The sequence below is a fragment of the Mauremys reevesii genome, linkage group 14, assembly GCF_016161935.1.
Source record: "Mauremys reevesii isolate NIE-2019 linkage group 14, ASM1616193v1, whole genome shotgun sequence".
Taxonomy (NCBI): domain Eukaryota; kingdom Metazoa; phylum Chordata; order Testudines; family Geoemydidae; genus Mauremys; species Mauremys reevesii.
In genome coordinates this window covers 9,581,092-9,604,310 of record NC_052636.1, presented here as the reverse complement: position 1 = coordinate 9,604,310, position 23,219 = coordinate 9,581,092, and the positions used below count along the sequence as shown (strand labels likewise).

At 50.3% G+C, this 23,219-nt stretch overlaps 1 long non-coding RNA gene across 1 annotated transcript; it reads left to right on the top strand.

The window, feature by feature from the left end:
- The first annotated feature begins 852 nt into the window (after positions 1-852).
- Positions 853-7,298, top strand: LOC120381955. Its single transcript, XR_005588190.1, has 5 exons — positions 853-874; positions 1,488-1,510; positions 2,858-2,970; positions 3,271-3,303; positions 7,280-7,298. It is a non-coding gene; the product is annotated as an uncharacterized LOC120381955 (long non-coding RNA).
- Positions 7,299-23,219: the final 15,921 nt, after the last annotated feature.

Here is a 23,219-nt window from a genome sequence, read left to right as displayed (position 1 = left end):
GGCTACACTCCGCAGCTTTTAGCCACACGACTGTGCCGCTACAGCCGTTCTGCTGCCAGGCGCGCAGTGTAGCTGCTCTTTGTTGGCAGGAGAGAAGTGCCAGTGTAGACAAAGCCTGAGACTGTTCACCTTGGAGAAGAGACGACTAAGGGGGGATATGGTAGAGGTCTATAAAATCATGACTTGTGTGGCGAAAGTAAATAAGGAAGTGTTATTTCCTCCTCATAACACAAGAACTAGGGGTCATCCAGTGAAATGAATAGGCAGCAGGTTTAAAACAAACAAAAGGAAGTATTTCTTCACCCAACACACAGTCAACCTGTGGGATCCCTTGCCAGGGGAAGCTGTGAAGGCCAAGACACTAACAGGGTTCTAAAAAGAACTAGAGAAGTGCATGGAGGACAGGTCCATTAGGGGCTATTAGCCAGGATGAGCGGGATGGTGTCCCTAGCCTCTGTTTGCCAGAAGCTGGGAATGGGCGACGGGATGGATCTCTTGATGATTCTCTGTTCTGTTCATTCCCTCTGGGGCACCTGGCATTGGCCACTGTCAGAAGACAGGATACCGGGCTAGATGGGCCTTGGGTCTGACCCAGTCTGGCCGTTCTTATGTTCTCTGTTCCCCTGTTACTGAGCCGCCCTCTCCCTGATGCAGAAACAGACGGCAGCCGAGAGGCAGAAGATCGTCTGGGAGTGGCAGGAGCTGCAAGGGTTTCTGGAGGAGCAGGAGCAGCGGCTGCTGTCCCGGCTGGAGGAGCTAGAGAGAGCCATTGTCCAGCGAAGGGATGAGGGCGTCTGCAGCCTGTCCTGGGAGATTTCCCTGCTCAGCGAGAGGGGAGGAGAAGGGGCAGCAGCCGCTGAGCGAACCCCTGCAGGTCAGGCTGTCATTGCAATGATCATACGCAGCGTTTCTATAGGCGCTTCTGAGCCCTAGACCCCAAAGCACTTTACAGAGTGGGGTCAGGGGCATTATCCCTATGGGACAAATGGGGAAAGTGAGGCAGAGGGAGGGGCAGAGCCCTGCCCAAGGTCACCCAGTGAGTCTGGCAGCGGCGCCAGGGATGGGCCCTGGGAGTCCTGGATGCTGCAGCCCCAAGACCTTCTCTCCTGGAAAAGTCTCTCTGCATTTGCACTTGGAGGGTGAAATCCCCTCCCCCACCATGCTGAGGTCCCGAGCCAGGCCCAAGGCCCCTGTCACTGCAGGTTAATGGGTTTAGTGGGGCCAGGGCCTTCTGGGTCTCTCAGCCCTGGGGGAATTTGATTCTCAATGCAGAGAAATATCTTCTGCCTGTAAAGTGCCCGGGAGAAGATTTCCGCAGTGGGACCTGCCCGCAGGGTTTGCTGGGGCTGGTAGGGGGGCAGCAGCTCTGGGAATGTAAACCTGAAATTCCTCTACTGCCCGAGGCCTCAATGGTGACCCCTGCAGAGCAGGAGGCCTCCCTGCCCAGGGACACTGCCCTGACGGCCTCCTCTTTCTCTCCTTTTTAGGGTGCTGGGAGCACTGGGGGCAGGTAAGTTCTGGGCTCCATTTGCTCCCCTCATGGGCCGCTAGGTTTGATAACTGCACTGAATAGGAAGCTGCCCCCTGCCCTGGGAGCGTGTGATTCTGTCTCCACTAGTGGCTGACTCGAGTAGGAGACGAGCCGGTTACTGTCTGGTCGCTCATGAGGTCACAGCAGGGCTGCTAGACCCAGGGCCGATGGGACAGACCAGGCCCGTCTCCTGGACTGACGTGGCCGCGTCACGTACACAGAGGGTGCAGAATCTCAGCTTTCGCCTTTGTTAAAGTGAGTTGCCGGCCCTCAGCACCTCCCCAGTGTAAACGGAGACAGTGTTGCCTTGCTGGGGCTGCCAGCAGCCTGAAGCCGTAACTCTGAGAGCGTGAACTCTCCTGTCCCCTGTTAATGTCATCGGGGTGTCAATGGAAATGGCAGCACTTTGATGTGAACATTAAACGTTCCCTGGCTGATCACTCGAGCAGGTGGAACGGGGAGAGGGCGGGAGTGAAGCCTTTGTGGGGTGGGAATAGGGGGTTGCTGTAGGGAGGGAAGAACAGAGAAGAGACAAGGACAAGGAAGCGAGAGAGAAATGGAGAAAGGAGGGTGGGAAAGGCAGGGAAACACAGGGAAGAACCAGCAGGGCCCTACAGAGGTGTCCAGGAGGGGGCTGTTTTCCTCCTGAGTGACACTGAGAGTGACAGACAAAGACTTGGCAAAATACTAAGAACTAAAATTTTATTTCCCATACGAAGGGCAGATTCCCCCCTTGTTCTTCGCACGTGGGTGTCCCATGGAGAGCAGTGGGTGTTCTGCTGTGAATGGAGCAGGGCACAGAGTCCTAAACTGATGCCCTGGCCACTGGCCGTAACGGACAGGGCAGTGTGGCCCTCTCTGCGAATGAGCTGGATGCCCCAGGGTTACTGCTTCAGCTGAAGGGTTGGGGGGGTTTGGCATTAAAGGGCCCACGTTCATTCCCTGCTGGAGCCCTGGGCTCTGTCTGTGGCCACTGTCAGCATGTAGGACCTGCCCACTCTCTGGTCTGTGTCTCCTCCCTTTCCACATAATCCCCGGGGGGGTGCCCCTTGTTCCTGCCTTAAACCAGCATTGGGGGTGGCTCTGCCCCCCCCCCCCCCCCCGAACCAGAGCGTCCCTGAGAAAGCTCCTGAACAATGTCTCCATTCCTTGCTCTAGTGTCTCCCCACTTCCCGTCTCTCTGGGGAGCACAGGGCTGAGGTGACTCACCCTGACATTGACTATCTCAGGCTACAAAGCTCAGATCCAGGTTTTGTGAAGTTTGGGGGTTGCTGGGCTCAGGGTCTGGGGCTCAGGCCTATTTCTCACCCCTCCTTTTCCCAGCAGGGAGGATGGGACGTTTTGGAAGCCAGAGCCGGCGTTTGCGGAGCTGGAGAAGAGACTCAGCGATTTCTCTCTGCAAAGTGCCATGCTGCAGGAGGTGCTGCTGGGATTCAAAGGTGAGTTGGAGTCTGGGGGTGGCGTCTCCTCTGGTTAGAGCGACCCTGACCCTGGGAAGGAGTCAGGGACTCTAGTGATGTCACTGATCCTGGGCTCCATCTCACAGCCCAGCTCAGCGAGTCGCCCTTCCCCATGGAGCAGCCCTGTGGGGCTGGCTCTGCCTGCAGGGGCTGCGTTATCGGCCTCTGATCTCTGTCACCATCTCGTCGTTAACAGCAGTTCCATTAATAAGCAATGGGGGTTTCTCCATGAATGTGAGGGCCTGAATTCTCACCTCTCCCATCTTCTCCTTCCCCTAGAGACGCTGCAACGGGAGCTGGGGAGCGACACAGGTACGTGTCTGTCTCTGACGGGCCGTGGGGAGATTTCAGCCCAATAACCATGTTAAGGACAGGGGATTGCAGCCTCCAGCAGCTGGAAGCTGTGTAACAATGGGAAGCGATGTTACTTTGTTCTTGCACCACTATATTTTCAACTGACTTGTCTCTTAAATATTTTAGCTCAGGGATCAGGAACCTTTGGCACACGGCTCACCAGGGTAAGCACCCTGGCAGGCCGGGCAAGTTTGTTTACCTGCCACGTTGGCATGTTTAGCTCCCACTGGACACAGTTTGTCACTCCAGGCCAATGGAGGTGGTGGGAAGTGGCAGGCAGCACATCCTTCAGCCTGCGCCGCTTCCTGCATCCCCCATTGGCCTGCGACGGCAGACCACGGCTAGTGGGAGCTGCAATCAGCCGACCCATGGACATGGCAGGTAAAGAAACTGGCCCGGCTCACCAGGGTATGTGGATTGGAGTTTCCCCAAGGTCCTTTAAGTGTTTCTTGACTGGGCACTTGATTTGCAAATTCCTTTCTGAAGAAGCTGACCTAATGCTTTACTAAGGCTACTTCAGAATCAAAACACATCGATGTACAAGAACGTAGCCAATATTCCTAACTTTAACTGCAAAAATGATTCACCCACACAGGTAGTATCATCATCATCAGCAAATTATAATCTTTTCATAGACACCTTACACGCCAACCGTTGTACAACATTTGCTGCAAATATATAAGTGGTTACACCAATGAACTATACGGTCACAGGTTATATTAATAACATCACAGCCAGGGCTGGTGTTAGGGGGTAGCAAACAGGGCAACCTCCTGGGGCCCCAGACCCCCACAAAGCTACATTGCTTCAGCCCTGGGTGGTGGGGCTCAGGGGCCCAGACTTCAGCCCCATGCGCTGGGACTGCAGCTTTCTGCCCTGGGCCTCAGCGAGTCTAATGCCGGCCTTGCTTGGCAGCCCCCTGAAAGCTGCTCACGGCCCCCCAGGGGGCCCCAGACTCATGGTTGAGAACCCCTGCCTTACCCCACGAGTCACAGCAACGTTCAGGTTACTGCCAGTCCCAAAGGACCAGTCACTTCCTTAGGTCAAATGACTCTTAGATCTCCCAACAAAGACAACACTTGTAGCCAGTCCTGTCACAACCTGTATTAAGATTTATTTAAAAAGAAATGAGAGTTGTTTACAAAGTTAAAGCAGTGTGACAAAGCTCTGTCCTTGTCTCCATGGGCCCTGCATTTCCTGGTGGATTTCGCTAGCCTCAGAGGCTCACTGTGACCCTCCACGTAGCACTTCTCTCTAGGGACAAGGGTCACAGCCCACTGAGCCATTTTCATCGTAAGGCAGCGAGGGAGGGGAGGCAAAGCTACCCTCCCTTGCAGAGTCTCTGTTGTCTCCCAGTCTCAGTGATTAATCAGGGGAGCAAAGGGGGAGCCCAGGACCCCCCTCTACTCCAGACTCCAGCCCAGGGACCCTAATAGTATCAGCTGTGGTATCTGACCTTTAGAAACAGGACACATACAATTCCCTGTTCTACTTCCCACAGCAGCCCCCACTTCCTCAGGCTCCACTTCACCCTTACCTCAGGGCTTCCTTCCTTGTGCCTGATCTGGTGTGTACTGCTCAGTCGCTCCCACAGCTCCTGTTCTGCACACCCACCTGCCTAACTGGGAGCTCTTTAACTAGTTTCAGCCAGCCCCTGATTGGCTTCAGGGGTCCCAATCAACCTAGCTGTCTCCAGGGCTTTCTGGAAGGATGTTAATTGGCCCCAGGTGTCTTGATTAACCTGGAGCAACTGTCATTTGGTTACCATGGTAACAGGGATTTGTTTAGCCTGGGGCTAACATACCTGTTTCTCACTACTTTCCTATAGCCAGCTGGCCTTGCCCTGTCACAGCAGCTAATCATCCAGATGCAGACAAGTTACAGTCTTAAATTTCAAAGGTAATAGAAGCTTCTCTAATAAGCAAGCTCTGCATATTCTTTAGGACTAACCCCGGCTAAGCAGCTGGGGATCTCATGCTTATGCCTAGGAACTTTGCCCCCCAGAGTCCAAGCAGCATACAGATAATCAGTTCCTTCTGTATGAGGTTTTTCATCCCCTTCCTGCCATGTGCTCTGAGCTGGAAACTCAGCTAATGGGAAGTCAAGAGCACAACAGTCTTTTGTCTTTAACATCCCATAATAGTCTCTCTGGTGTGGATGGACCTTTCCTGCCAGGCAGGGTGTAATGCATTTGGCTGTCAATCAGCACTTCACCTAGGTAAAGTCTCTCTCCTGTGTGGTGATTTACAGAGCCACAGAGGCTCACAATGCAACTAGTCAGATGTTAACCCAGGCAGCAAATCACAAGCATTCAATAAAGTCTAAACATGTTCTTAGAATCCTAATACCTGTTTTAACAATACTAACACAGGTGAGTCAGACCGATTCCACTGTGTGTTTGTCCATGTTCAATTAAGACATAGAGGCTTGTGTAAGAGCTAACACCTCGTCTGCCAGTGTCACAGGCAGGCTGGGTAGGGATGGTGTCTCTCGTCTCTGTTTCCAGAAGCTGGGAATGGGTGACAGGGGATGGATCATTTGATGGTTACCTGTTCTGTTCATTCCTCTGGGGCACCTGGCACTGGCCACTGAGCTAGACGGACCATTGCTCTGATGCAGTGGGCCCTTCTTATGTTCACAGTCTGTATGAGGAGTATCTACTCATTGGGACTCACTGGGGAGCCACAGAAAGGAACAAGATGTGCTGAGGCAAGAAGGCCCAGTCTCAGAGCCCCTGGGTCACGCTTGCCAAAGGCTAAAACTAGGCCCAGCCCATGAAAGGGGCACTGCCAGAGAGACTGGATAAAGGCTGGAGCATCCAACAACTTAGTTAACCTGAGAGAGCTGCCTTGGGGACAGTGACCGGGAGAATCCCCAGAGTGACTCCTTTGATTCTGCTCTTCTCTGGCCTTTGGTTCTTAGAATCATAGAACTGGAAGGGTCCTCTAGAGGTCATCTAGGCCAGTCCCCTGCCCTCAAGGCAGGACTCAGTATTATCTAGACAATCTCTGACAGGTGTTTGTCCAGCCTGCTCCTAAATATCCCCAGTGATGGAGATTCCACAACCTCCTGGGCAATTTATTCCAGTGCGTAACCACTCTGACAGTTAGGAGTTTTTTCCTAATCTCCATCCTAAACCGCCTTTGCTGCAATTTAAATCCATTGCTTCTTGTCCTATGGTCATGTCCTCTGAGTCTTCCCCAGTTTTTTTCAATCTTCCCTCATAGGTTATGTTTTCTAGATCTTTAATCATTTTTGTTGCCCTTCTCTGGACTTTCTCCAATTTGTCCACATCTTTCTTGAAATGTGGCCCCCAGAACTGGACACATTACTCCAGTTGAAACCTAATCAGCGTGGAGTAGAGCGGAAGAATTTCTTCTCGTGTCTTGCTTACAATACTCCTGCTAATACTTCCCAAAATGATACTTGCTTTTTTGCAACACTGTTGACTCCTATTTAGCTTGTGATCCACTACGACCCCCAGATCCCTTTCTGCAGCACTCCTTCCTAAGCCGTCATTTCCCATTTTGTATGTGTGCCACTGAGTGTTCCTTCCTAAATGAAGTACTTTGGATTTGTCCTTATTGAATTTCATCCTATTTACTTCAGACCATTTCTCCAGTTTGTCCAGATGATTTTGAATTTCAGTTCTATCCTCCAAAGTCCTTGCAACCCCTCCCAGCTTGGTATCGCCCGCAAACTTGATAAGTGTAAGAGAGAGACTCTGCTCCTGGGAGGGTTTCACCATGTGTCAGAGGGCTACACCCTGGTGGGAGGGGGCTAGGCCTGTACTGGGATAAGGCCACTCTGTGCTTCACAGTGTGGCAGAACCTAGAGTGTCCATTAGCAGGGAACAATGCTGGGGGGAATCGACATGTGGAAAGGACAGAAACCCTGTCTGCATTCTCTCACATTGTCCTTCTCACCCTGGCAGGCTACAGAATAACGTCCACGTTTCGCTCCAGATCATCCCCTCCTCCCACGGGGAAGGAAATGGCTGCAATGGAGCTGGCTCAGGTAAGGGATTCTCAGGGAGCTGGTGGTGGGTTCTGCTTGGAGGGAGAGAAGCAGTAAATGTACAGGAGGGTGGGAGCCAGTGATGAGCTGCCAAAATATTAACAACAGGTTCCCTCGTCCTCACCTCACGAGGGGGTCATGCCCCAGGGTCGTGCCCTTCCAACCCCCATGCTCCTTGACACCCCGGGACCCCTGACCCATCCTCCCCCATCCCCTGACTACCCCCTGCTGCCCATCAAACCCTTCCTCTCATTCTTGATGCCCCCCTGGAACCTCTGCCCCATCCAACCACCCCTTCTCTCTGTCCCTGACTGCGCCCCCACCTCATCCAACCCCTGCTCCTTCCTGACTGCCCCCCGGGACCGTTGCCCCCATTCAGCCCCCTTGTACCCTGCCCTCTGACTGCCCCAACCCCTATCCAGCCCCCCACAACCTCAAAGGGGGAGGAGAAGAAGGGTGGAGCTTTCAGAGGAGAAGGGGAGGTGAGCTGGGGCCGGGGGCCGGCTGGACAGCTGCCCGAGCCTTTGTTAAATTTAAAAGCTTTTTTAGAACCAGTTGTCCTGGAACAACCGGTTCTAAAAAGGCTTCTAAATTTAACAACCGGTTCATGCGACCCGGCTGGAGCTCACCACTGGTGGGAGCTGCTAGAGATGGTGGGAGGCAGGAAATATCCTGGGTGGAGAAAGGGAGGGGACAGGATGTGACAAACCTGCTGACACTAGTGTAGTTTAGGGTGTGATGAGTTGTCACCCCCAGGGGGCAGTCTGGGAACCGCTGTGCCCTCTAACCCAGGGGTCCCCAACCCCGGGCCGCGGCCTGTTAGGAACCGGGCCGCGAATCGACCCCTAGCGCATCAAGCGGCGTTTCTCCGGCGGGGCCCCTAAACCCCGCCCCCTCAGAGCCGCGTGGTGAGGGGGTGGGGCTGCAAGCTCCGGGCTGAGCTCAGCTGCCTCCGCTCGGCGTGGAGCTCCCAGCCCCACCCCCTCCCCACGTGGCTCGGAGCAGGACGGAGCTCAGGCCCCGCCGAGACACGCTGCAGCTGTCGGGCGAGGCGCTGAGGCTCGGGTGAGGAGGAGCCGGGGGTAAGAGGCTGGGGCCAGGGGTTGGCTAAGGGGCAGGGAGTCCTGGGGACAGTCAGGGCACAGAGAGGGGCGGAGGTTGGGGAGCGGTCAGGGGCAGGGAATGGGGGTTGGATTGTGGGTGTTCCGGGGTCTGTCAGGACTCAGCGGGGTGGGAGGGATAGGGGTTGGGGCAGTCAGGGGACAGAGAGCAGGGTGGGGTCCCAGGGTGGTGGGGTCTCTGGGGATGGTGAGGGGACAAGGAGCAGGATGGGTCGGGATTCTGAGGGGGCGGGCAGTCGGGGGCAGGAAGTGGGTGGGGTCAGATAGGGGCAGGTCCGTGGAAATTATTTTTCTACGAAACCGGTCCCTAGTGCCAAAGGTTGGGGACCGCTGCTCCAACCTCAAGCTGGGCTGGCCCTTCTCACACTGCTTTGCTGGAGATTCAGCCAGCCTCTCCAGGGCCTGTTATCACCCAACACGACAGCAGGTGGCGCCATGCACCCAACTAAGCTACCTGAGTGCTTTACCTCAGCCACTCAAGGAGAGAGAAGACAACAGCCAATTTCCCAGCAATAAGTGTTAGCAAACAGATCAAAGCAGGTTACTTATATCACCAACAACTCAAACTAAGCCTAACATACTATCTGGATAGAATTTGAATTAGCAATTTCTCACCCTGACTGATGATAGTTCACCAAGTTTCCATACACAACCTAGAAATCCCTTTACCCTGGGACCAGCACTTCCCCCACTTCAGTCTTTGTTGCTCAGGTGCTGCCAGGAGTTTTCTTGTGTGTGGGGAATGAGGCCAAGAGATGATGTCACACCCCACCTTATGTAGCTTTTCCATAGGGCAGGAACCATTTGTTCCAAACTCAGTTCCCAGTCCAGTTTGTGGAAAAATACAGGTACCAAAATGAAGTTCATTGTCATGTGGTCTGGTCACATGCCCTAGAGTGCCCTGCTGAGTCATAGTAGCCGTGACTCATAGGCTGGCTGGCACATTCACAGAAAGGCTAAGCTCTTCCACAGTCCATTGTCTTTGTTGATGAGCCATGAACTGTCTGGCTTCTTCATTGTTGTACCTGAAAGGCTCGTTGTGGGTGTTACCCAGAGTAAGCACATTTGAAAGACAGATACAGAGTCAATATCCATAACTTCAGATACAAACATGATCCATGCACACAGGTAGGATAATCGTATTCAGCAAATCATAACTTTTCCAGTGACACCGCACGTGACTCATCTTGTACAAAATGCCTCATGTCCTAATCATATTATAATCCTGCCACTATGCTGAATATTGGCTGTAGTGTCAGATAGCTCCTAATGTCAAGGCACAGGTGTTGGGAATGGAACTTGCCCTCTTTGTGGAACAGGAAATAACCCTCCAGCCAGGGCTGGGAAAACTTCCCAGACTCCCAGTGCTGGAGCCTGAATCTACTGGCACTTCATTAGTTACCCCCACCCCCGATCTTTGTGGCAACTGCAAACGTTATCGGTGATGATTTTATATTCTCTTCCAGGTCATGGATAAGAATGTTAATAGCACAGGGCCAAGATCCAATCTTACGGGAACCCCCTAGAAAGAAATCCACTCAACCATGGTTCCCTATTTAAAATCCCAGTTTTTAATCTATTTAATGTATGCCGTGTGTATTTTGTACATTCTAGTCAAAATATTGTGCTGAAGCAACTCATATGCCTACGTATATTACATCAGTACTATTAGCTGCAACCAAACTTTTGATCTCATCCAATAAGGATATCCACTTAGTTTGATAGAATCTATTGTGTCTAAACCTTTTTAATGGATACTAATTACATTACTCTCCTTTCTTTATTAATGAAATCCAGTATCAGCTGCTCCATTCTTTTGCCCAGTATCGATTTCAGATTAGCTGCGTCATCTCTTTTATACTTTTTAAAATATTGGCACAGCATTAGCTTTATTCCAGTCTTCTGGAATTTCCCAAGTGTTCCAAGTCCTAATTAAAATTAACAGTCCACCACGCTCCTCCAGCGGGTCTTTCAAAACTCTAGTTATCTGGACCCACTGATTTAAACACATCTAACTTGAATAGCTGCTGTTTAACGTCCTTGTGAGTTATTGTTGAAATGGAAAGACTGTCAGCGTCAACATCTTATGATATGAGTTACATCATCTGTTTTTCTCCAAATCCAGGAGAGAAATATTTATTGAACACTTTTACCTCTTCTCCATGATTGTTGATAATTCTGCCATTTCCATCTAGTAATGTACCACTACCATTGTTAGGATTAATTTTGTACTTTTAAAAACTTCCTTCTTATTTTCATTGGTTAATCATTGATTTCTGATAGCTTCCCTTGCCAGCTTTCTACAATTCTGACCTTTGAACTTAAATTCTTTACTATTGACTTCCCCTTTCTTCCATATATTTTATTTGGAGAGAGTTGGGATTCCAACCAGGGAGCCAACAGCAGGGTCCAGAGCCTGCCCCATCTCCTATATTAAGCTCTGGTTAGTAGCTATGTGATAAATGTGATGACCCTGCCTCCGTCTGTCAGCTGGGAGACGCAAAGTTCTCTCTTTCCACCTTCTGATGCCACCTGGCTGCTCTAAGCAAGGTGAGGTGGGACTGTTAACATGTGCCTCCCGGAGCTTCCATTTACCTGGTGCTGCTGTTCTGTGAACAGTGGGGCTGTGAGTGGGGCAGCAGGTCCTGAGTGTTGGATTCTTTCTCTTTCAGGGGCCGGTGACCTTCGAGGAGGTGGCTGTGTATTTCACCAGGGAAGAGGGGGCTCTGCTGGACCCCGCTCAGAGAGCCCTCTACTGGGATGTCATGCAGCAGAACTATGAGACTGTGACCTCGCTGGGTAAGGAGTCCTGTCCCTGGGTTATTAGAAGCTGTGGGATCTCTAAAGAACCTGAGTAGTGATAACGTTATACCTTTATTTGTCACACAAGTTTTGACAAGTTTCCTTGCTCCCCCTTTTTGCCTTATCTCCCACCCACTAGTATCATTTTTGTCATGTGCCTTTTGGTGCCGTCAGTCATTTAAAATTGCATTGTATGTATCCTTATTGGATACATTAATAACTGCAGCTTTCATGCCTTTTCCTCATTTTAAGAGGAAAATACGCCACCTGTAGAATTCTAAATTGAGTAAATAGGTGTATGACTCATGCATGGCTTGTGTGACAGTCAGATGAGCTCCTATTTTGATAGGAGAGCGTATAATGTTGCCATTCAGGACCCCACGGATGAAGGGAGAACAGAGCTGTGGGAGGAGGAGAAGGGGGAATAGATAATTCTGGGGTGCCAGGACATGGGGAGGGTGTGTGCAGGGTTAGAGCTAACAGCAGCAGGGAGGGATGAGGTTGTGAGAGACGAGGAGGGAACACAAGAATCTCCCAAGGTGCCGGCAGGTGGTGCTGGCTGAGAGTAATGGGAAGAAGTGGAGAGGAGTGTGGAGGAAGGGCACTGAGGAAGTGGCTCAGTCTCAGGTGCTGAAGCTAAGTGGCCTGTCCTTGTGGAAGAGTGGGAGCCCTTGGGGGTCTAGTGCACTCAAGGGGCACCTCCCAAGGACTGTTTAAAAGCCAGGGCATTGCACAGATCCTATGGATCCATGACAGTGCCAGAGGTTCAGCCTTATGGGGAAAATATATAAAACAAGAAAAGGATCTAAATGCGTGTTTACCATCGCTCCCTCTCAGTCCTCATGGGAATCCCTGATCCGTTCCAAAGTGTATTAAAACCTTCCTTAAAGGCTTATCTCTTGATTATCAGGTCATGTCCATTTGTTAGAGGGCTTTCCCTTCACCCTCCCACTTCCCTGGTTCTTGTCACGCAGACAGCAAGCAGCGAAAGACCAGAAGTCTGAAGCACAGATAATGCGATGTTTATTGGGGTTATTTCCAAGCAAGCATATTCCACTGCCCTAATGAACTTACACCTAGAAAAATTAATTATGCAGCAGACAGAAACAATTGGAGAACCAGACTGATTAACAAGTAAAAGTGGTAGCCATAAAGATAGAACAATACAGAAATGAGGGTTTCACAACCACAACCATTGATAAGGGATTTCTTGCCAGACAGGCTGCTGTCAAACTAAGTTTTCTTTAACCATCTTAAGATCTATTTCTTTATCTGGTGGTGATGGGCGCTATCAGGACAGGATCGACTTCCTAACAGCCCAATAGCACCTTATTTCAGTGTGACTGGTTTGGGATGTGAGGATGTGACCCTTCACTTCCCAGCTTATGGCTGCCCCTGCTGCTTAGCCAAAGGCCTTAGCCTAAGAACAAGGCCTCAGACTGTCACAGTGAGAGAAGGCCCAGACACAGGCGGACTGAGATTTTGATTCTTAGCTAGTTACAGGGTATAAAGACAAAGTGATAAAAATACCCTAAGTTCTTAAAGTCTAGGCTTTACAGGCAGGCCTGAATATCTCTATTCTAACAGTGGGTTCTAGCCCTTCCCCCATTCTGTGTCTGTCCTGTCTATTTAGATCAGGGGTCGGCAACCTTTCAGCAGTGCTGTGCCGAGTCTTCATTTATTCACTCTAATTTAAGGTTCCATGTGCCAGTAACACATTGTAACATTTTAGAAGGTCTCTTTCTATAAGTCTATAATATAGAACTAAACTATTGTTGTAAGTAAAGTAAATAAGGTTTTTAAAATGTCTAAGAAGCTTAATTTAAAATTAAATTAAAATGCAGAGCCCCCTCAGACCAGGGCCAGGACCCAGGCAGTGTGAGTGCCACTGAAAATCAGCTCGCTGCAGGTTGCCTACCCTGATTTAGATTGTAAATTCTTCAGGGCATGGGCCATCTACTGTTCTCTGTTTGTACTTTGCCTAGCACAATGGGGACCCACTGTTAGTTGGTCCTTAGGCACTAAGGTAGTGAATATGATTTGTTATAATAGTAACTCTCCTGCCACTTTGAGCCAAGGAAGATGGCCTTGGGATGCGTAGTCTTATTTGGGGTGTGTGAGTAATGTTGATTTGATTTATCAACTTAATTTAATTTGCATTGTAATTATTTTAATTAATTAATAATAATACGTAATCATTTATATTAATTAATATGGGTTTAGGCTCACCAATTTGTTTGATCAGAAGATAAAAGTTGGTGTTTCGAATCAGGTTCCACAGAATTGATAAAGGGACCTTCGGGGTATGACAGGAAGCTCACAGTGAGACAGATATAGTCATAACAACTTTTTATTAAACTCAATGAAATAGTAAGTAAATTGTAAAACAGGTAGAATTACAGAGTTACAATTGTATTACTGTTATTCAAGAGATACATATGATGATACAATATTATGTGCTGCAAACTTTGGTTAATATTCACACCCTGTTTTGATAAACGGATGTTGGCCTCGCCTCTGGCGGTTTTGGTTTCACAGCTCTTGCAAGGGAAACTAATGCAAAGAGCTGTCAAAGCTACTTTGGAATTTACTTTTTAGCTCAACTAAATAATCTAATACACAAATTAAAATAAAGTTTAGAGAGACCAAGCTTAGCCGAGTCCCTTTTGAACTTAAAGTTTGAAAAGAAAATAAGTGCGGCCTATTACTGGTTAATAGCTGTTGTAGATGGATAGCATGAATACGTAGCTGAAGATGGTGAAGTGTAGAGAAGGAGTAGGTGGGGATGGGGATACCATAGTGAGGACCTCTTTTTATAGAAATAAATACCGGAAATCCTTCCTCTTATGCCCAAATTTCAGTCTTCCCCCATAGAAATTACTCCATAGGCTAGTATGTGTGTGTGTATGGATGTATCTGCGCACTTGTGGGGTACTTGTTAAGTCTGTGAGTACAACTTTGAAAAATCCCCTTTGCTATTCTTCATTGTCTGTTGGTCTAGGTAAAGGGTCTTAGACCTAAGCATAGACACTTTATTTGGGTATAGGAAAAACAGTTCCTTTTCTGGGTAAAAGGGCACAGGATGTAGCTATGCTAACTTTGCTTTAGCTTATAATGCAGGTTTTGGCCTGTAGGTTTCTTGCATTACAGCCAAATGTATTTTTAATATGAATTAATAAACCTATCACAATACCGTACTTATAAGAAAAGAGATTTATGCAGGCAAGCAGATGAATCCTGAGAGCTACAGATGTTACTGTCTAAAAATGAGATGGGGTTAAAACTAGGGAATATTCTTTGTGACAAGTATCCCACAAATTCCACTGACCTCCCGTGTTTTCTTTGCCTGCAGTAGGGTTTCCAGTTTCCAAACCTGATGTGCTCTCAGCTGGAACAAGGGAAGAGCCATGGGTCCCGGACCTCCAGGGCTCTGAGAAAGAAGTGGTCCCAAGAGCTGCCTTTGCAGGTGAGGACTTGGTTCAGCAACTGCTTAGGAATGCAGGACACATTTGGGATGCCCTACAAAGACCCTGTGAGCTCTTCAAGTTCAGGATTGTTCCTGCAGATGTGGAATCATTATGGCAGATGTCACTCATGGCTTCCCTCCTATTCTGACTGACAACTGGCAGCAGGTCCCTCCCTGATCTCACTTTCCCCTGAGAGTTATGGTGCAATGAGGACCCAGAACTGATCCCTTCCTCTCTTCTCTGTGGAAGGGTTTGGGGAAAATCAGTACCTGATATGTTTGATCTCTCCCACATATATTTTGGTTTGTTCATCCCTTTTTCCATTCCTCTCTCTGACATTTCCTTTTTCTCAGGCACAGGGAGTGACCTATGTCTGGATTCTCTCTGTCTCCCATCCGGCGATGGCCTGGCGAGTGAGAACGAGGAGGAGAAACCCCAGCAGGAAGACACTGTGCAAGTAGATCCACATTGGCTGTTATCAGGAAGATCCAAAGGGAATGTTTCCAGGAGTTGTGCACTCCCAGAAAACACAAAAGCCTGTGAGACTCAGCAGAGGCCAGAGGAAAACTACAGTAGCCACTCAGACCTTATTCCACGCAACAGAATCAACTTGGAAGAGACACACTACATGTGCCCTGAGTGCGGGAAAAGCTTCAATCAGAATTCTCACCTTATCAGACATCAGAGAATCCACACAGGGGAGAAGCCCTACACGTGCTCTGAGTGTGGGAAAAGCTTCGGGCAGCGCTCTCACCTTATCAGACATGAGAGAATCCACACAGGGGAGACGCCCTACACGTGCACCGAGTGCGGGAAAAGCTTCGGGCGGCGCTCAAACCTTATCATACATTGGAGAATCCACACAGGGGAAAGGCCCTACACATGCCCTGAGTGTGGGAAAAGCTTCCATCATAGCTCAAACCTTATTATACATCAGAAAATCCACATAAGAGAGAACTGTTATAAATCCCTTGACTAGGGCTGGAGAACGATTTTTTTTTTTAATCACATTTGCTAATTCCCTTCTTTGGGGTCAGTCCTGTGATCTTTTCTATCAACTCCTTTCCTTTGAGTCGAAGGAGTGTGTGTCCCTCCAGCCAGGAATGTTCGTCAGCTCCTGATGGGGGAGAGGTTTGATTCCAACAAGCTACACTGAGGCTAAAACTACCTGTGCCTGACATCCACTAGGGCTGTACATGGCGTTGGCTGCTCAAGTTAGTGATCTTGGTGTAAAAAGACAATTATAGTTGTTGTGCAGATGCAGCCCAGGTGCAGTGGTTGGCATTAGCTTCCCCCTTGACCTGACCTAAACTCCATCACTTTCCCTAGTCTAAACAAACCCTGAGCATCCCGGTTATACTGTTCCCCCATTTCAAAGCCATTGTTAGTCATCGAGTTCACTCTTGGGGAAGAAGTTGTTTCACTCCCAGTTGCTCTGATGTTGGTTCAGGTTGTGCTGGAGAGCAGATATTTTTACTACCATTTTTCTCACTTAAAATATATTGAACTATAACAAAGAGCAGGAACAGGGCAGGGATAGGGGAAAATGTCATTTCACCCTCTGGAACAACAGAAGAAGATGGGGTAAATCAGAGGGATTCCCCTATTCCCCATCACCATCCCAATCCCCCTGTTGTGCAGTTGGTTAGGTCAGTATTTTTTCTAAAGGGCTGGGAAGAGGATTCCCTCGTAAATAACTTGTAACTAAACAAAGTGCCCATGCACTGGGCTCCCAAAGCAGTTGTGGGCTAGGCCCTGCAGGTCGCTCCTGAAGAGATCTCCTTCCTCATTAGCTGCATGTTGCCTATTATTTGGGAAATACAATCCCTATCTAGGTAGAGATGGGAAATATAGAAGTGACTTTTCTCATCAGCTCACCCCTGGGAGATGCTGCAAATGTGTAGAAAATGAAATCCTTGTTGAATGTGATATAGCTGCAGAAAGATACCTGTTTTTAATAGAGACCTGACATTTGTTGTCTTACAGGGATTCTAAGTCGCACCTGAATTTAGTCCCTAATTTAAATCTGTGCCACCAGATTAAAGAAATAAAAAGGCATAGTTGGGGGAGTTGTACCTCACTGTCGCTACTGATCTGTTGTGCGGTTGGTGAAGAATTCTACGCCAGAGAAGTGTCAAATTACTCCAAGTAAGGTCAAAGATTTGACAAGAACTCAGGCAAAAATTGCAGGTACTAGTGGTTGATTTTCACCCCCGAGATGGAAGCTACGGTGACCTGTGGCCCAGGTAAACTATTTTAGAACCTGCTCCTAGTTAAGTGGCATTGGTCACACTCCTGAAGGATGCCATGATTAAATTGGGCACAACTGTCTTTTACCATTTGAATCCAAAGTTAGATGAAGCACAGAGAGAAACAGCTGATTCCTTCAGAGCCATTCCATGCCTCTGGGTCTCAATCTGGCTGCCTTGTTGGACAAGAAGCACTTCCATGCTGGGCAAACAATGGTAGCCAATGAGGGAATGTATCAGATGCGAAGTTCAGACTGCAGGATACTTGAATGCTGAGTCCAGAGTCTGTGGAGTAGTCTAGGCCTGCACAACTCGTAAAGCAGCGAGGGCAATATTACTCCAAAGAAAACAGCTGAGGGATGAAACCCCCCCGGCCTCACTGAACACCACCCCCCAGCGCTGTGGAGCCCCTCCCCGAAACAATCCCCCCCAAGCGCCACCCGCCCCGTGGAAACAAACCCTCCTTCCCTAGCACCGTCCTGCCAAAACGGTGGCATTGAGTTGTTAATAAGTTATAGCGGGCCCCTAAGATAGTATAATTAAGGTAAAAGAAAACTGTCTTTTTGCTAGAAGTAGAATAAGATCTTCCCCCCACTTGGTAATCAGTTGCCTGTGGAGTGAATGAGGTGGGACTGAGGAAGGCAGCACCTCCAGACAGCTGCAACCCTTAAGAGAGGGGCTGGGAGCCCGACCAGATCAGCAGAACAGGTCAGCCACTGACTCATAGCTCGTCTCCTCAGTCCCCTGCTGCTGGCTCACCAGCCCCTCCCACTCGCCTCCTCAGCCCCCCCCTTCCATGCTGTCAGCTCAGCCACCCCTTTGCCACTGCCTGCCCACTCGCCTCCTCAGCCCCCCACCCTCACCTGCTATTGTGTCCTACAGGAGGCCTGTGATACACTGGGGGTCAGATTAGATGCTCTAATGGTCTCTTCTGGCCGTAAAGTCGACTAATTTCTGAAAAACTGAGTGTAGCATTGGGAGCAGCGTCTGACATTTCCCTGTCTAGCCAGCTTGCTGCCTAGAACGAACGCTCCTTGAGTGGGGTGATCCACAGGGAGTAGCTCAAACCTCCAAAGTGCCTGGCCAGGGGCAGGACATTAGCCCAGCAAGGGAGGGGTGTGGCAGTGACATCACAAAGGCCTTTTGCAGGACCTCAGACTGTTGGTCCGAGGTGGTGGGGAGGTGGTGACCTCACAGAGAGATGCTGACATCAGCCAGGCAGGACAGGGGCGAGGGGCCAGGGAAACCTCAGAGACCCCTGTGGCTTTGCTCCAGCAAGTCTCCTTCTCCAGGCCTCTCTCTGAGGACTGAGAGAGTATTCGGGTTCACAGACGTGAGCGCCAGGAGGAACCTCTTTTGAGTTTTCTCCTTCCCTTTTAGTGATTTTACTAGAAAACAGCCATCCCTGTTTAGAAGGTAAGAGCCTCCTGGAGGTTTGAAACCTGTTCAGTCTGATCCAGCTGGTGACAGTTGAATTCTAGGCATGGAAAATACGAGCTTAAGCAGGCAGAAGTTTATGGCGCACCTGGGATTTTGTCCCTTATAATCACCGGGGACATTAGGATTTGTTGTTTTTGTTTCACCTTTTCCTCCCTCCCTCCCTCCCTCCTTTCTCTTCGTCTCTTGCTTCTTTTGTCCTTTCTCCTGTTCCCCTCCCAACATTAGGAGAGGTGTGTGTGTGTGTATTGCGGGGGAGTGCTCTGCAGCTCTCACTGTGGGAGGTCCATCCAAAAATGTGGGGCTGAAATAGTGCTCGGGCAGTGATCCCCACCGGTGACCTGGGCCATCCTTTGGGCTCTCTGGTGAGAACCCTCAGCCTCCTGTCCTCAGTCTCTACCCTGATTGGCTGAGCAGGGGGTTATTGACAGGGAGGAGACTCAGGTCCTTTATGTTCTCTTTTAAGACCAAGGAAATAAGTCAGAACCAGTTCTGTGTTTGACAAATTTTACTGCTTCTCTGCATTAATGGTCTCTGAGCAGTTCATGATTCTCTCTAACATTGCAGTTCTCCTCAAATACTTGCTGAATAATTACTGTGCACTGTTGTTGGTCTGGAGCTCATCTGAGAGCACTTTACTCAGGTCATTCAATGTCTGAAATTCAAGATCCGAGGGTTAGTTTGAAAATCAGGGCTCTTGGGTCCTATTCCCAACTCTGCCCCTGCCTGGGCGTGTGACCTAAGACAAGTCAATTCTCCTTTCTCAGCCTTAGCTTCTCTCTCTTTCAAGTAGGGATAATAATGATCCGCTCCTACCTATCTCAACACACTCACTCTTCCCCAATACACACACTGTCTCTCCCCACACACAAACAGTCTCCACACTGCAGTTGAAAAGCAGCTCGCAATCCAGTAGGATGCCCATGGAACAATGGGATGGAGAAACCTGTATCGTGTGATGCTATGCCATCCTCTGAGACATCGCAAACCCTTCTCAAATCACCCTGCACCTGTTGCACAGTGGGATAGCTACCCACAGTGCACTGCTGTCTGGCGATCCAAGAGATGCTAGCGTGGATGTGCTCTGGTGACACAAGGGGCATATTGTGGACATGCAACTGCGGTTTAATTAAAACACTTTAAAGCAGCAATGCCAGGGGCTTGGTGGCTCCTTTCTTTCCTCACCCTGGAGTAAACTCAGCTTTTTATTCCATTCTTGATGTTTCATGGAATAACAACAGACGACCGAAGAAAGACGTGGACAGGGTGGGTGTCAGGGGTGGGGCAGGTCTTGGAGGTGGGGGCAGTGGGCAGGGAGGTTTCAGGGGAGGGGCACAGAGGTGCAAGTGGTGCAGGGCAGGTCTCAAGGGAGAGGCAGAGAGGTGTGGGTGGTGGGCAGGGTTGGTTGCAGTGACGGGTCAGAGAGGTGGTGGTGGCGGCTGGTGGGCAGACCGTGTGGTAGGGGGTGGAGAGGCACGAGCAGCAGGTAGGAAGGCCTTGGGGGAGGAGGGGAGCGAGAGAAAGGTGGATCAGCAGTCCTCAGCCAAAGAGGAAGAGAGGTGGGTGGGAAGTGGCCAAACAGGAGCAAGGGGGGAGCACAGGTGCGGCCTCAGAGAGAGAAGGGTGGGGGGGCAGTGCCATGGTCTGGGCACCAATGGGCCCCCCACTTCTAGGGAGCTTCCAGCGCTCACACCCAGCCTCCCCAAATGCAAGAGCCATGAGCCACCTATTCTCTTCATCTTCACTAACCAAGCCCCTCCCCAAGCTATGTTGATGGAAGAAGCCCTCCTGTTGGCACAGTGCTATCTGCACCGGGGTTAGGCTGATATAACTGCATTGCTTAGGGAGGTAAATTTTTTACACCCCTGAGTAATGTAGTTACACCGATCTAATTTTGTAGTGTAGACCTGTCCAAAGAACCTTGGGAGTAAAACTTCACCTGCTCCTCTGCTTTACTGAATCCAAACACCAGCAAAGCTTGTCAGGCCCAGATGGAGGTTGGCAGAGAGTCAGGTGTGTGCAGACATGATCCCTTCAGCAACTCTAGGCACCATGGCTTAGCTGGCTAAAACCACTGTTTTGTATACAGGAGATCCTGGGTTCAAGTTCCAGTGGTACCTTACTGAGTTGCTTTTGGGGCACCTGGTATTGGCTACTGTCAGAAGACAAGATTCAGAGCTAGATGGACCTTCGGTCTAGCCTAGTGTGGTTTTTCTTATGGTTTAAATTACACTCACAGGCACTGAGGATAGAGTTACTGAAAGTTTGGGAGTTAGGAGCTGATAGGTCAGTGGTCTGGTCCCCTCACAGATGATCCCGTCCCTCTGGGACAGGGGCAGGTCTGAGCTCTCACACCAAATGCTCATTGTGGCTGCCAGAATCTGTGGGCAGCTCGTTTAGTTTATGCCGAGGGTTGAGTCCTGTTTTGTGCACCGTGTCTGAGAATGAAAATCCTAACCCGCCCTTTGAAATAACAAAAGCAGCAGGACGTGTTTCTGTCCCTGCCCCAAAGCAGACAGACCAATGGGGAAATGCCATGAGTCCAGGGTAATACTCCCCTGCGGTTTTACCATTTCCACTTGCTAAACCCCCTCCCAACCTTCTGGGCTCCTGGAGCAGGGGACTGAGCCTGAGCCGAGACACGGACACTGCAACTTTACAGCCCAAGCAACATGACCCTGATTAATGTGACACGGGCCAGTCGTGGGTGTTTCATTGCACTGGAGACGTAGCCTAATGTTATGTCTACACTGTGATTAACACACCCAGGGCACCTGTCGCAAAGCCCGGGTCAGCTGACTCAGGGTTATGGGGCTTGGGCTGCAAGACTATAAAATTACAGTGCAGACATATGGGCTTGAGCCCAGTCTCTGAGACCCCACGAGGGGTGAGGGTTTCCAAACCCAGGCTTCAGTGTGAACACAAATATCCGCACCACAGTTTTTAGCCTCTCAGCTTTAGCTTCATGAGCCCACGTCAGATGGTCCAGGCCAGCCACGCTGCCATCTTTATCCCAGGAGAGATGGACTCTAAGGGTACGTCTCCATTGCAATGTCAGCCCTGGTGTGGCACGCTGTGCTCAAAGCAGCAGCCTGGAAGCCCCATATTCACCACTGTCCTATAATGATGATACGGTTTGTACAAAGTCTGCCTGGTGAGGTATCATTTCAAAAGTCTTGGTCTGTTGAACATTAGTATTGTGTTGGATTGTGTGTGTAGCATTGGCTGGGAAGTTTTGCTCTGTGTGTGTTACTGAGATGAGGTTGGGAACTGCCCACCACCAGCCTTTCAGGTGTGACAATGGAGGAGCCAGACTCGCTGCTGGCCCATTAAAGGGATCCACACTCCCAAGGACTATCCCAGGAACCGTGTACAATGCAGACCTCTCCGAGATAGCACAGCGACAATGGACACTGCTTGACTCACATCATAGCAAAGGTACTTCCTACCAAGTTGGAAGAAACTATGAAAGAGGGGGTAGAGACATTATGAATTGGCCTCTCTCCCCACAACTCAACACCTGTAAACACATCTGGAGGACAAACACTGTTAGGTGTAAGAAGTATAAACTGTTCAATATGTTCAATTAGTTGGTTAATAAGATGTTGCTGAAGTAAATCACTGGCTTTACAATAAGATCCAATCTGGAGCATATGAACTATTGACCCCTGGACTCCAGCTCTGAGAGGGGACTTGTTTACCATCAGGGGACAGGCTCAAACCAGTCCAAACCGGTTTTTCCCGCCAAAACCAGCCCTCAGCGTTCCATCTCCTCAGCACTTTTCCCGCCACAGAAGTGATATAAGGACGTGCTCAGCGCCTGCGCGGGGCCGTCCCCCCCCAGCGACGGCCCCTCCACGGTCGGGTCTTCCCAGTGCTCCCGAGCTGGAGAGTGACGAGCCCCCTCGGTCCCACCGTGAGACTGAGGAACAGGAGGCCTGTCACCCCCATTCCTGCCGTCCTGCATCCCTGGTGTCCAGCCTCCCACGGAGCCCCCCGGGGAGTGAGAGACCCCGGGGGGGGGCACTGGGGCTGGGCAGGAAAGTGACTCTGCCCCGGGGAACCTGGGAGAAGCCTCAGAGCCGCCTCAGCCCCAGCGGTATTTGGGGGGCAGAGACTGGGGCCTGGCAGAGGGGGGGATCCCCTGTGGTGTGGGGGACGAGGGGGGGGGTCAGGCTGGGAGGGGAGAAGCTGGAGTTGCGGGGGGAAGGTCAGTGGGACGCGGGGGTGTTGAACTGTCTCTGGGCAGCCAGGAAATTCCCGGGAGTGGCGGGCGGGGAAGGGGAGGGGGTTCATTGGATCCTGTCCCTGTTTGTGCCACTTGCCTCTCGCCCCCGATACAAATTCTCTCCAGTTCTGCCCCTTTTCTCGCTCAGTGTCTCACACAGGGCTATAAAATCTGGGGCGATTCCCCCCTTTCCCCTCCAATGATCAGCTCTCCCGTCCCCCCCGATTTCCCCCGTTCTCCCCATGAGTCTCAAACGTCAGTTTAAAATCTTCTCTAGTGAGGGGCATTTTCCCACCCGTTTTATCTGCAGCGATTTGTCCTTGTGCAGGTGGGAAATTGTCGCCCTGAGTCATTCCCCAGCACATGGCTGCCCCTGGAGTGGGGGTGGGATGGCTCAGTGGTTGGAGCACTGGCCTGCTAAACCCAGGCCTGGGAGCTGACTCCTTGCGGGGGCCATTTGGGGATTTAGTTGGGGACTGGCCCTGCTTTGAGCAGGGGGTTGGACTAGATACCTCCTGAGGTCCCTTCCAGCCCTGATCTTCTATGAGATGCC